Source organism: Solanum pennellii, chromosome 8, assembly GCF_001406875.1.
Source record: "Solanum pennellii chromosome 8, SPENNV200".
Lineage (NCBI taxonomy): Eukaryota > Viridiplantae > Streptophyta > Magnoliopsida > Solanales > Solanaceae > Solanum > Solanum pennellii.
Window position 1 is genome coordinate 49,550,861 of NC_028644.1, and position 12,451 is coordinate 49,563,311.

Genomic DNA, 12,451 nt, shown 5'->3' on the forward strand with positions numbered 1-12,451 from the left:
GACAAGATTAAGGTAAAATGGTTTGATGATGAGAAGCTAAGTTGAATTCGAGATATGGTATCGCAAAGAGAGGCTAAAGAGGCTTTGATTGATGTGGAAGGTGTCTTCAGAATCAAGGTGCGGGTATGTGTGCCTCGTGCTGATGATTTGACTCATACTATTCATGTAGAATAGTTTTATGTATTCCATATCTTCTGGTGCAACAAAGATGTATCGTGATCCGAGACAGCATTATTGTGGAGTAGAATGAAGCATGACATTTTTTATTTTGTTGCCCAATGTCCGAATTGTCACCAGGTAAAGTATGAACATCAGAGGCCTGGAGGGACACTTCAGAGAATGTCCATTCCTGAATGGAAGTGGGAAAGAATTGTAATGGATTTTGTGGTTGGTCTTCCAAAGACATTGTTAAGTTTGATTCTATTTGTGTAATTGTTGACAAGTTAACTAAGTCTACTCACTTCATTCCGATCAACATGACTTATAATACAAAGAAGTTATCCTAACTCTATATTCATGAGTTTTTCGTTTGCATGGAGTTCCAATGTCCATCATATCATATAGAGGTACGTAATTTAATTCTAACTTATGGATGACCTTGTCAAAAGGGTACAATATATTCAAAGTAATAAACTAATAATTAAATATTAGAAATTGAGTCTTAATTTATTGTTTCCTCTAAGTCAAAAACGAGTTGTTAGGAAAATAAAATAAAATCATTATTTAATCCTAGTTAATAACAGACTGCATGTTTTTAACATTAGATCAAGTTAAAGACCTAATATAATACAAACACATGATAAATCCTAGTTAATAACAGACTGTATGTTTTTAACATTAAATCAAGTTTAAAGATCTAATATAATACAAAAACATGATAAATCCTAGTATTTGACTAACACTATCATATTAGAATTATATAAATAAATCAATAAAAAATATATTATTTTTATTAAGATGGAACAAGCTGATGAACTATAAAAATATGACTAAACTAATTTAAAATACTAATACTCATGCAAACAACTATCATTACATGAAATTTATTAATAACAACTAGAAAAAAAATCACTCTTCCATGTTCACAGAACCATCACCAATTAAGCGATCTATCTTTCCTTAAGGATGTGCGAAGAAATCTGCTACATCCAAGTGTGTGATGTCAACTTGATTTTCAGAGATAAAATTTGCCTTAGGATTTTTCTCTTTCTTCTTTAGCGATTCTTAATAAAGCTCAACCAAGTGTCTGGGAGTACGTTAATCAGTGCATAATGATCTCTTCCACCACATCGAAAACAACCTTCCCTAGTTGCTTCACGTTTCTCATCCTTTCTTTTTTTCCTTTTTATTTGATGATGGATTAACACCAGGAAAAGAATTACGTTCTTGACCATAATCACGACCACGATAGCGTCCACGTCCACGATCACGATGAGGACCGCGACCTTTTCCACGCCTAGCATGGTGGGCGTACGCCTCATTCACTTTAGGAAGTGGTTCAGATCAAGTAGGTCGATTCTCATGATTTTTCAATAATAAATTATTATTTCACTCAGCCACAAGAAGATGAGAAATTAGTTCAAAATACTATTTGAAACCTTTCTCTCGATATTGTTGCTGCAAGGTCACATTCGAGGCATGGAAAGTGGAGAACGTCTTTTCCATCATTTCAATCTCACTAACCGTTTCTCCACATAATTTCAACTGAGAAGTGATTCTAAACATGGCAGAATTATAATCATGTATAGAGTTAAAGTCTTGTAGCCTTAGATGTATCCAATCTTATCGTGCCTTTGGATGTATGACCATCTTCAAGTGGTAAAAAAAAATTTTTTAGGTTTTTTCACAACACAAGTGTATCCTTAACTGTCAAATATTCGATTTTCTGAATCTCGTCAAGATGATGACGCAAGAATAACATTGCTCGTGTACAATTTTGATTTGATGCCTTATTTTCTTCTTTTATGGTGTCTCCAAGACCCATTGCATCAAGGTGGATTTCAGCATCCAACACCCATGAGAGGTAGTTCCTACCCGAACTTTGAATGGCAGTGAACTCTAGTTTTGTAAGATTGACCATTAAAAGTATAAATAAAAGAATAAATAATAACTTTATTAATTCTTCAAATCGAACCTTCACTTTTGAGAAATTAGAGTCTCGTGCTGATAATGTGTTATGAAACTATAGAATAAGAAGAAGAAACTAGAGAAAAGAGAAGAGAAGACTTATTATTTCTCTTGATGAATGAATTTACAATGAACAGGAGCCCTGTATTTATAGGAGAAATCAAACTTGGTCCCCAAGTAGGACTTAACTATATCCTAAAAGGACTCCACATGATAGACATTCACTATAACACAAATACTTTATAACAACCCTTAAATTATTACACAGAATTCACCAAATCATAGAAAAAAAATCTTCTTTTCTATATCAACAAAATTTGCCAAAATAACAAAGATAAACTAAAGAACAAATAAAAACAAAAAAATACAATAAATGAGAGAAGGATGAAATGCAATATAAAGAAACATCAAATCGATATAATATTTTTCTACCTAATAGATTTTGTCTTTATTAAATTTTATTTCCAATAATTTGAAATAGATAGGAGAGAAATTATGTTATATTTAAAAATAATGTTTGAATAGGTGGATAATTGATATGTTGAGACAAAATATGATAGACTCTATCTCTCTCTCTAGAACAGACCCCTCCAGAGAGAATGATCAACGAGCAACACCCTACCAGAGAAAACTTCCCTTTTTAAGTCACACCAGATCCACCTGATACACTGGAATTCATGTCAGAAAATACTCATACGAAATATTCTTTAAAAGAAATTCTTATGGACAAACACTCATGCCTCCTCAATAAGAGGCATAACTACAAAGGATGAAGCACATACAGAAGATAATTTCATTTGATTCACTCCGAAAGATAAACTGAAAATCTACCACCCATGAAAAAATTCTATCATTGTCAAATTGATGGGAAGGAAAATCTCTCATCAATACCTCAAGAGCAGATTGACTGAACTATGGAAGTCAACTGAAAACCTCATCCATATTGATGTAGACTGGAATTTATATATAGCAAAGTTTTTTCTCAAGAAAAACATGGAGAAAGTGATATATAGAGGCCCTTGGTTCATTTTAGGAAACTTTCTTTGAATGAGACACTGGAAACCAAACTTTGCACAACAAGAATCAATGTTGACCCACTTAGCCATCTGGTTAAGACTGCAAAGTTACCAACCAAATAATATGTAGAGGCCCTTGGTTCTTTAACATTACCATATCTAATGGTGTAACTGAGTGACTAAATAAATGAAAACGTAAACAACCCAAAAGGAATTGAACAGAGGAACAACATGAATCCCCAAACCACTAATGGAACAACAAACGGCACAAAACAATATATCAACAAACATGGACCCACTCCATTGAATGAAAACACATCAAAATTTGACAAACACCTGAAGGACAAAGAGATGTGAGGAATGACAAACCCATTCCTAACTCAGTTGATGAGATAGGACCTACCGAAGAAAGTACCCTTAAGGTCTCTTTCCTCTCCTCAAGTGGAAATTCTCTCCTAGCCACGTGAGTGACTCTTGCCAACACTTCCATCTATGCATTTTCTCACGCCACAAAAAGTTATCATCACAATTCTTCACGTGAAATGACCACAACTGTCGTATCAATTAACTCCTCCACCAAAATTACTTCTTTTAGTTATATCGGAACGTGTCAATCAATCCGAGTTAATTATGTCGGAATGTGACAATCAATTCGAGTTAGTTATGTCGGAATGTGGCAACCGATCCCAATCACTTACCACAATCACAATCACAATCACAAGTACATCATCAAAATCATACATTTACATCGTGATTTCATAGAAATCATCATTCAATAATTGCATTTATAACAAGTGTGATCAATATTGCAACATTCATACATATTTAAGTATAATAATGAAGTAGGAACAAACAAACATCACATAATCATAGAATCACAACATCACCTACCTCGAACAAGCTTGAAACCCTAAGAAACTTAATTCTTCCCTTTACAGATTCGTTCCGCTTGTTCTTGGTCTACAAACAATCAATAATACCGAAATCGATAAACAATCACCAATTATCCAGATTACTAACAATTTTAACAACCCTAGATCAACTCATGATCCCAATTCTCCAAATTATGGTTGTTTTCACCACAAATTCAAGATCAAACCCCCCCCATCATTATTGACCCATTATATTATGTTCTATAGATCGAATAATAAATTCGGGAGTTAAAAGCTTATCTTTAGCCTCAAGAATGATGAAAACGAGTAGAAATTGTCTAGGGGTCGTTTCTTAGCTCTAAAAGTTGAAAAGTGCAAAATAAAGTCGTTTAGGGATTCAATTAACGACTTAATTTGCGCCTTCCCACTGCAGCAGCCCTCATCCCGCTCTAGCGACGGCACCACATTGGCTTAAAGTCCCGCTTTAACAATATTTTTGAAACAGTGAGCTCCCCAATTGAACTTACGATTTTAAGTCTCGTCTCGTCCGCCATATCGGCCACTATTCTGCTACAGCGACATGGACCCTGCTACAACGGCACAAATCGTGACCAAATGTTCTTAAAGGAATTTCAATCCCCCCTTTCACAACACACCTCTAACCAACGACGCTCATAAAAAACCTTTCACGCTAAGATCGATTCCCAGAGATTTACCCATCTAGATTCAATTTTGTAAAGTCGTATGGATTCCTTAGCGAGTTATCTAATCACTCATGCAATCAAAATCATAATTAAATTATTAGATTGCTACCGTATTTCCCTATACCTCAAGTACTCTAATTTCGTTCAAATTTGGATAAGGTTGGAAAAAATTCAAATACTATGAAAAGTTTTTTCGATCACAAATTTTTTTTTCATTGGCATTTCCATAAAGATGGAATCCAGTCGTTGTAATATGATAGTAATGTATGTGTAGTTAGGTAGTTTTCCTAGAAAAGAAATTAAGTGGAGCCCACTTATCGGGTTTATTTAGGGAATTTTTATTAAAAGGCGCAAATTGGTTTGTTAATTAGGTAGGAGTCCTTCAAGTACTAAAAATTAGGTAGAAGAGACAAATAATATATATTAGGTTAAACGATGTTTTTACAATAGTCCCAAACTTTTAACTTTTATACTTTAGTCCAATAATTGTCGTAGTTGTCGGACAACTTATTTTGTCGTCCGACAACTATCATAATTGTCGGTACAACGTCTTTAGTCGTTTGACAACTTGAATAGTTGTCCAGACAACAAAGATGTTATTAGTTTAGTCCTTTTATTAATATTAAAAATTAAAAAGAATGTAAAAAAAGGGGGGCCCACTTGTCTTGTGTTTTTAAGGAAAAATTATAGGAAAAATAACTTAAATACACAACTATAATTTTTATATTCTCTAATTTTCCCTACTTTTTTTAAATATTACATAATTCCCTTTTTTTTTATTTTAGTGTAAGTTTTTAGATACATTACACTCTCTCTCCTATAATACACATTTACCAATTTTAATGCCTATTTTTTCTCCATTAAAACACTCAACCTCTTAAATCAGTTTTTGAATTTTAAATTTTATCCATTTAAACACTCAACCTTTTAATCAGCTTTTTGATTTTGAATTATTAAATTTAATTAATTTTAAATAAAAGACCAAATTTTGAAATTTTGAATTTCAAAATTCAAAAAATCAGGAAGCAGGATAACTTCCAGTGCCTTCTACCGTTTTGTTCTTACTAACATCAAGTTTCACTTCTTTTTTTTTCCTTAATCATCTTCATTCATCTCAACCCAGCATATTTTTTTCTTTTCTTCTTTTTATTCTTAATCCATCATCGTCTATTTCTTCCTAATCTGGAATCGTTTGAACCCAGCATCTTTTTATTATTAATCCATCATCAATTCGTATATTCTTCTCTTTTTTGTTTTTGTTAATTGTTCTATTACATCATAGTAATGGATCCGTTAATTAATAGAAGGATATATGATTCCGACGATGAAAATTGGAAAGAAAATAGGAAAAAGTCTTTGCATGATCCTATGAATCTTCAGAAGGATTCAAACAAAGACTCTGGCGAAACATCAAAGGTTGTCAAAATACAACAAAAAAGGAAAAAAGAAGCAGCAAACATTGTTGTTAGGCCTACATTGTCTCGGGTTAGTATTTTGGTACTTAAAAATGGTGTTGTTTAAATTAGTAAAAATTTTAAGGAATCAAGTGTGCTTGCTGATACATTTGAAAAAGAGTGTATAGTGTTTTAGATGGTCAACTGATACATGAATTTGTTGTGTATCATAATATTTTATATGTATCATTAAGTTTTTGAAAATTATTATAATGTATCTTTCAATAAGTTTAGTAAAGTATAAACTGTGCTTGATGATACATATAAAATCTGTGTGTACATTGTTTATTCAATGTACTGATACATGTAGTAGATATGTATCACATGTTTTGCATGTAGTATGAATTCCTGAATGATATCATGTATCAGTAAGGTATTAGTTGTTTAGTTGATGTACTGATACATGTTTTGAAATTTGTTATAATGTATCATTCACTAAGTTTAATAAATGCTTCATCAGCTGTAGTTGATGATACATATAGAATCTTTGTGTATGTTGTTTAGTCGATGTTTATGATACATGTATTAGACATGTATCACATGTTATAATGTTTTATTTAATTCACTGATACATGTTATAGACATGTATCACATGTTTTTCATGTAGTATGAAATTCTGAAAACTGAAACCATGTATCAGTAAGTTATTAGTTGTTTTATTTAGTATTTATATTTCTATATCGTTTTAATTTGCGGTTTTATTTTCAAATTGCAGCCACTGAAGTACAAGATTAAAAAGATACCAACACATCCCATAAGGTTTGCTGTCAATTTTAACAACAATTTCCTAAAGGACTTTGAAAAATACATAGGGGACAATGTTATCCAAATGTTTAAGGATACAATTTTTGGACCCTTTTTAGACATTTCTAAATGTAATTTTCAGGGCCAAATAACTAAGTGCTTATTGCTTTTAGAATTGGAACAAAGCAACCCTAATGTGTTGCATATTAGACATTCCAACGGGTGTGTCCTGAAATTTGGTATAGATGAATTTGCATTATTAACAGGACTTAAGGTCAGAGGAAATACCAATGATTTCAAATACCCAGAACAAACTAATTGTATGCTTTTTAAAAAGTATTTCCCTGGTGCAGTCAATAGTGTTACAAAGCATCAACTAGTTCAAAGGTTTAAGATGGGTAATTGGGAGAGCAATCAGGATGCACTCCAAATGTCTATACTGTTCTTTATTCATACATTTGTATTAGCTACTCTTGATAATACAGCGATATCTATTGTCGACTTTCTAATGGTTGAAGATGGTAGATATCAACATTTTCCTTGGGGTCAGCTATCATTTTCCAAACTAATTGGTTCACTTAGACAGGATTTTGACGTTAGTAAAAAGTTGTACCGATTATATGGGATGCCATATGCACTAAATGTTTGGATATACGAATGTGCATCCAATTTAAATTCAGAAATAGCTGTGAGAGAACGCAATGTCATCCCAAGAATATGCAATTGGAGAGTTGTGTCTGAAAAGGCAAAGTTTGAAATGCTTATGTCTACCATTTTCCAAGAGGTAAAATTTTATTTTTGTATATGGAATATCGTTATTTATGTCTTTGTGATACATTATGAAATATTACTGTATCTAACAGTTAAATTATCTTATGTGTTTGTGATACATTCAGAATGCATGTTCAAACATTGTCCCAACAGCAGAGGAAATTGAAGCTTTTGATATTGCTCAAGTTGAACATGCTCATTCTACATCAATACCATTAGTACAACCAAACGAGGAAGATGATTTAGATGATTTCTCCACAAAACCGCCCGAACAGTTATTGAGGACATATTCTAGAGTGTCTGATACATCTCCTCCACCACCGCCAAAAAGAAGAAAAAAATCGATTATTCAAAAAAAGAAGGTGTCAGAACAGAACCAGCCTGATCAAACAAATGTGTCTCCGACACCGGATGATGATGTACATGTTTCCATGTCAAGTCTGCCTCAACATTCGAATGCTGATGATGTACATGGTTCTGTTCCACAAGTGTCACCGAAATCGGCTGCTGATGTACATGGTTCTGTTCCAGACGTTTCTCAGAACCCGGCTGCTGATGTTCATGGATATGCAGATTCACAGAATGTCAACAATATAATTCCTCATATTGAAGAGTTGAAAGGACATTTGAAAACTTACGTAAGTAAATTATTTTGTTATTTTTAAAAAAAAATATTTTTATCCTAACTGTATCTACAATTTTTAGGTTGACAAGAAATTTGAGGAACTGATTATTTTGATAAAAGCAAATCACTCCCAGCTGATGCAATCTATAGGCAAAGAGAACATCAATTTGCAGGCTAATACAAGCACATTTCAGTCTGACAAACAAACATCTCAGGAAATACCAATTGGTCTCGATGATATGGGTGGTGTAGCTGAGGATGGTGGTGGTTTTTCTGGTAAAAATGGTGAGCATCATATCGTCGACGATGCAGGGGATGTCGATGTGGATGGTGTTGGTGTTTCCGTAAATGAGGGTGAACAAATAGTCAGTGATAATCCAAAGGTAATGTTTATGATACATTGGGTATGTTGTGTATCATGCATATATACTCAATGATTTGTATCATGATCACTTTTTTTTCTCATTTTATATTCTGTCATGTATCATGCATATTTAGTCAATACTATGTATCATGTGATTACAATCAATGTTACGTATCAGCACAAATTATTATTAACAATTTTTATTTCAAAACTGCATTTTCAGGATGGTGACGCACATCAGTCGCACCAAGATTTAAATGAAAATATCATGGACCAAGACGTTGATGACAATGTTCAGCACAACATCCCTCATGCGTTGCCAGAAAAAACAACAACGGATGCATCGGTACATTTTTCAATTTTGATTTATGACACACAACTTCATTACACACAAATTTATTATAAAAATCATTACATCATATTATACAGGATTCTTCTACTTCAACAACAATATCGCCATCAACTCAAGCAACAATAGATGCGCTTATCAAAGATTTGGGTAAAGATCCTACTAATGCTAGACCATTATATTCTTACGATCCGCAGAATATAACTAGCAGCCAGTACTTGTTGACCGACAGTCAATTACCCACTGATATTCCAACAACGGAGATTGCTGTTAAAACTGATGTCGTCACTCCTGCGCATAGAAATAGAATGCCTTCGAGAAGGATTCAATCTCCATATTGTACTTCTTTTGGGTCAAGCGAGAAGGGAAAAGAGAAATTGAAGGATATGGCTCGACTCGATTTCCCGTTCGAAGGATGTGGCATTACAGATAAAGTTTCGACGAAACTTATTGAGGAGTACATGAATTGGTTGTCAAGGGGGCTTCTAAAAAACCATAACAATAAGTAAGTTTTATACATTTTTTTTGCAAGTGTTAGGCATAATCTCTTTTTATACAACTAATTCATGATACTTTGTTATATAAAAATTGTAAATAAGTGAGTGTTATGTATCATGTACATACACTGACAACTAATGTATCATATATGCAGGAACCCATCGGACGATAAATACAGATAAAAATCTTCTTCTTTTGGATTTACGATGATGGACTTTGTTGTTGCTTTTCCAATGAACAAGAATTGGTTTTATGCCATGTCACAGCCAAACAAATGTTGGTCTGATGAGGTAATAATATTAAACTATTTATGAAATATGTATCAGTCATAACTATATTATAACATCATGATACATTCTGTAGAAGTATCATACTATTTAATTAGCAATGATACATTCTGTAGAAGTATCATACTATTTAATTTGCAAAAGTATCATAATATATTCACATAATTATATTTCATTTTTTATATTGTTTAGATGTATATCATTTCTTACTATGTTTTCATTTTGTTTATAGCACATCGATGTGATTTTTTACTACCTTCGTAAAAAATTAAAACTTTGCAGCATGGATCAATACAGATACACAACAACCCACTGTTTGTTCATGTCACATGTAAAAAACTGTTATGATAGATATTACATGGACGATGATGATGATAGTCTTACTACTCAAGAACATATTGATCGCGCTTCAGTTGTATCTGTACATGAGAGGTCAATTATTAACATCATCAAAGGGTTTGGAATACCAGCTGCTTTACCATGGCATCTTGTAGATGAGGTCTACATCCCAATTAACTGTGATCAAGAATTCCATTGGGTGTTGGCTGTTGTTGAGTTGAAAAACAGGTTGATAAGGGTTTTTGACTCATCAATTAGCACAAGGAAACAAACAATTCCTCATGAGATCAAGATGTTGTCTAAAATGCTTCCTTCATACCTACTTGACAGTGGATTTTTTGAAGTAAATGAACGCACAAATTTTGCTGATTGTCATGCATATAAAGACAACATTACTGGTTCATTTCTGGAGCCCCAAGTCCCTTTCATGATTGAATTTGCACAAGACATCCCTACACAGGAAAGCGATAGCCTGTAAGTATCAAGAATTTTTCATTTTCCATTTTTAATGTATCATTAAGTTTATTATTTATTCTGTATTTTTTTGTAGAGACTGTGGGTTATATGTTACTGCATTTGCCGAGTATATCAGTGACCAAATCAATATATCATATGCTGATTTTAGTCCTGATTACCTGCGTCAAAGATATGGAGCATTGCTGTGGAGTTATGGAAGTGAGAAGGCTAAGTGCGGATATGTTAGCGACAATGATGATCCACCAAAATCCAGGGGAGTAGTCACACCACCACCAGAAGAAGATTTAGTTCACATAGTGTAGCATTTCATGGTAAAACAATGTTTTAATGTTATTTTTATTGGTTTTATATGTTATTGAACAAATATTTTTATCCTTTTTAATGTTATTTTTTTGGTTTTGTCAATTTCCATGAATATTTGTTTTTAACATTACGTAACAAATTTGTCATAATTGAACATATAAATATCAGACATATTGTAGCCCCACACAGGTTTAATTCATTTAATAAAGTATAGTCAAAGTATTTATAATTAAACATAGACATAAAGATTTTTAAATTTTTTATTTAATGGAGATGATACACTGGGCAAAACCAAATGATACATACATACCAAACACACATTAAAAATAACTGATACATTGGCTACACCGTATGTATCATTTACAATATGTTGCCCTATAATCCTTAAATTTTACATGATATTTAGGTAATTTGAATAGCATAGTTATATGAATTGGTATTATTTTTTAAAAGTAAAGTTATTTACTGTATATTTCAAGAAAAGCATAACAAAAAAAGCATTACACAAGTTAAATTATATAAATTAACATGATACATGATTTATAGTCATTGTAAAGTACACAATAACCTCAATAATATTTTTGTATTTTTTTATCTAATGGAGATGTATCATTTTGCAAGTCAATGATACACATTAAAAGTACATGATACATTAGATAAACAATGTGTACCAAAAACAGACAATAAAAGTACATGATACACTAGATAAACCATATGTATCATGTACATTATGTTACCTAATAATTCTTAAATTTATATATCTTACTGTAGCATAAGATTTATAAAATTTTATATTAAAAATAAATATTGACACAAGTATATTTATCAACAACAATAATAACAAAGTATTTATAATCAAAAGCACGACTTCAAATTTAATTACCACATGTTTGTAAGTTTATTTATCCAAACACAAAGTGTTCAATTTGCAGTTTGTAATGAAAACTGAAATTCATTAAAATGTTTACGTTATAAATTATTCTTGATATCATAGAACATTACGACTAATTCACTTCTCTTTTGGATAGAAAGTACAAGTTTTTCTGTTGTGCCCTTCTTGTCCACATTGTCCACAACAGTTTGTGTTCACCGAAATCTTTTCATCTGCATTCTTTCTTCTTCTTTTTCTTGGTCGTCCAGATGATCTTCTGTATCTAGGTGGATACACAGTTTCAGCTACCACGTGTTTAGGATCTGACCAATCTTCCTTATCTGGCATTGGTACCATTGGAATTTCATATGTTTTTGCCAACGCATCAGGCTTGTAATAATCAGAGCAATACGGATTCATATTGGTGACATTCTTTTTTTTCAATACAGCGATTGCATGTGAACAAGGTATCTCATCTAGTTGAAATCTGCCACAACAACATACTTTCCGCTCAAGACAAACAATATATCTTCTTCCATTTTCATAAACTGAGAAAATAAACTCAGATGATGGAACAACCTGTGTACATTAAAAATTTTAAATATATAACTTTTAAAAAACAAATCATGTTAAAAAAAGCAGAATGATAC

General features: G+C 32.3%; 1 pseudogene; it reads left to right on the top strand.

The window, feature by feature from the left end:
- Positions 1 to 6,874: 6,874 nt before the first annotated feature.
- Positions 6,875 to 10,929, top strand: LOC107027677 (annotated as a pseudogene).
- The last annotated feature ends 1,522 nt before the right edge of the window (positions 10,930 to 12,451 follow it).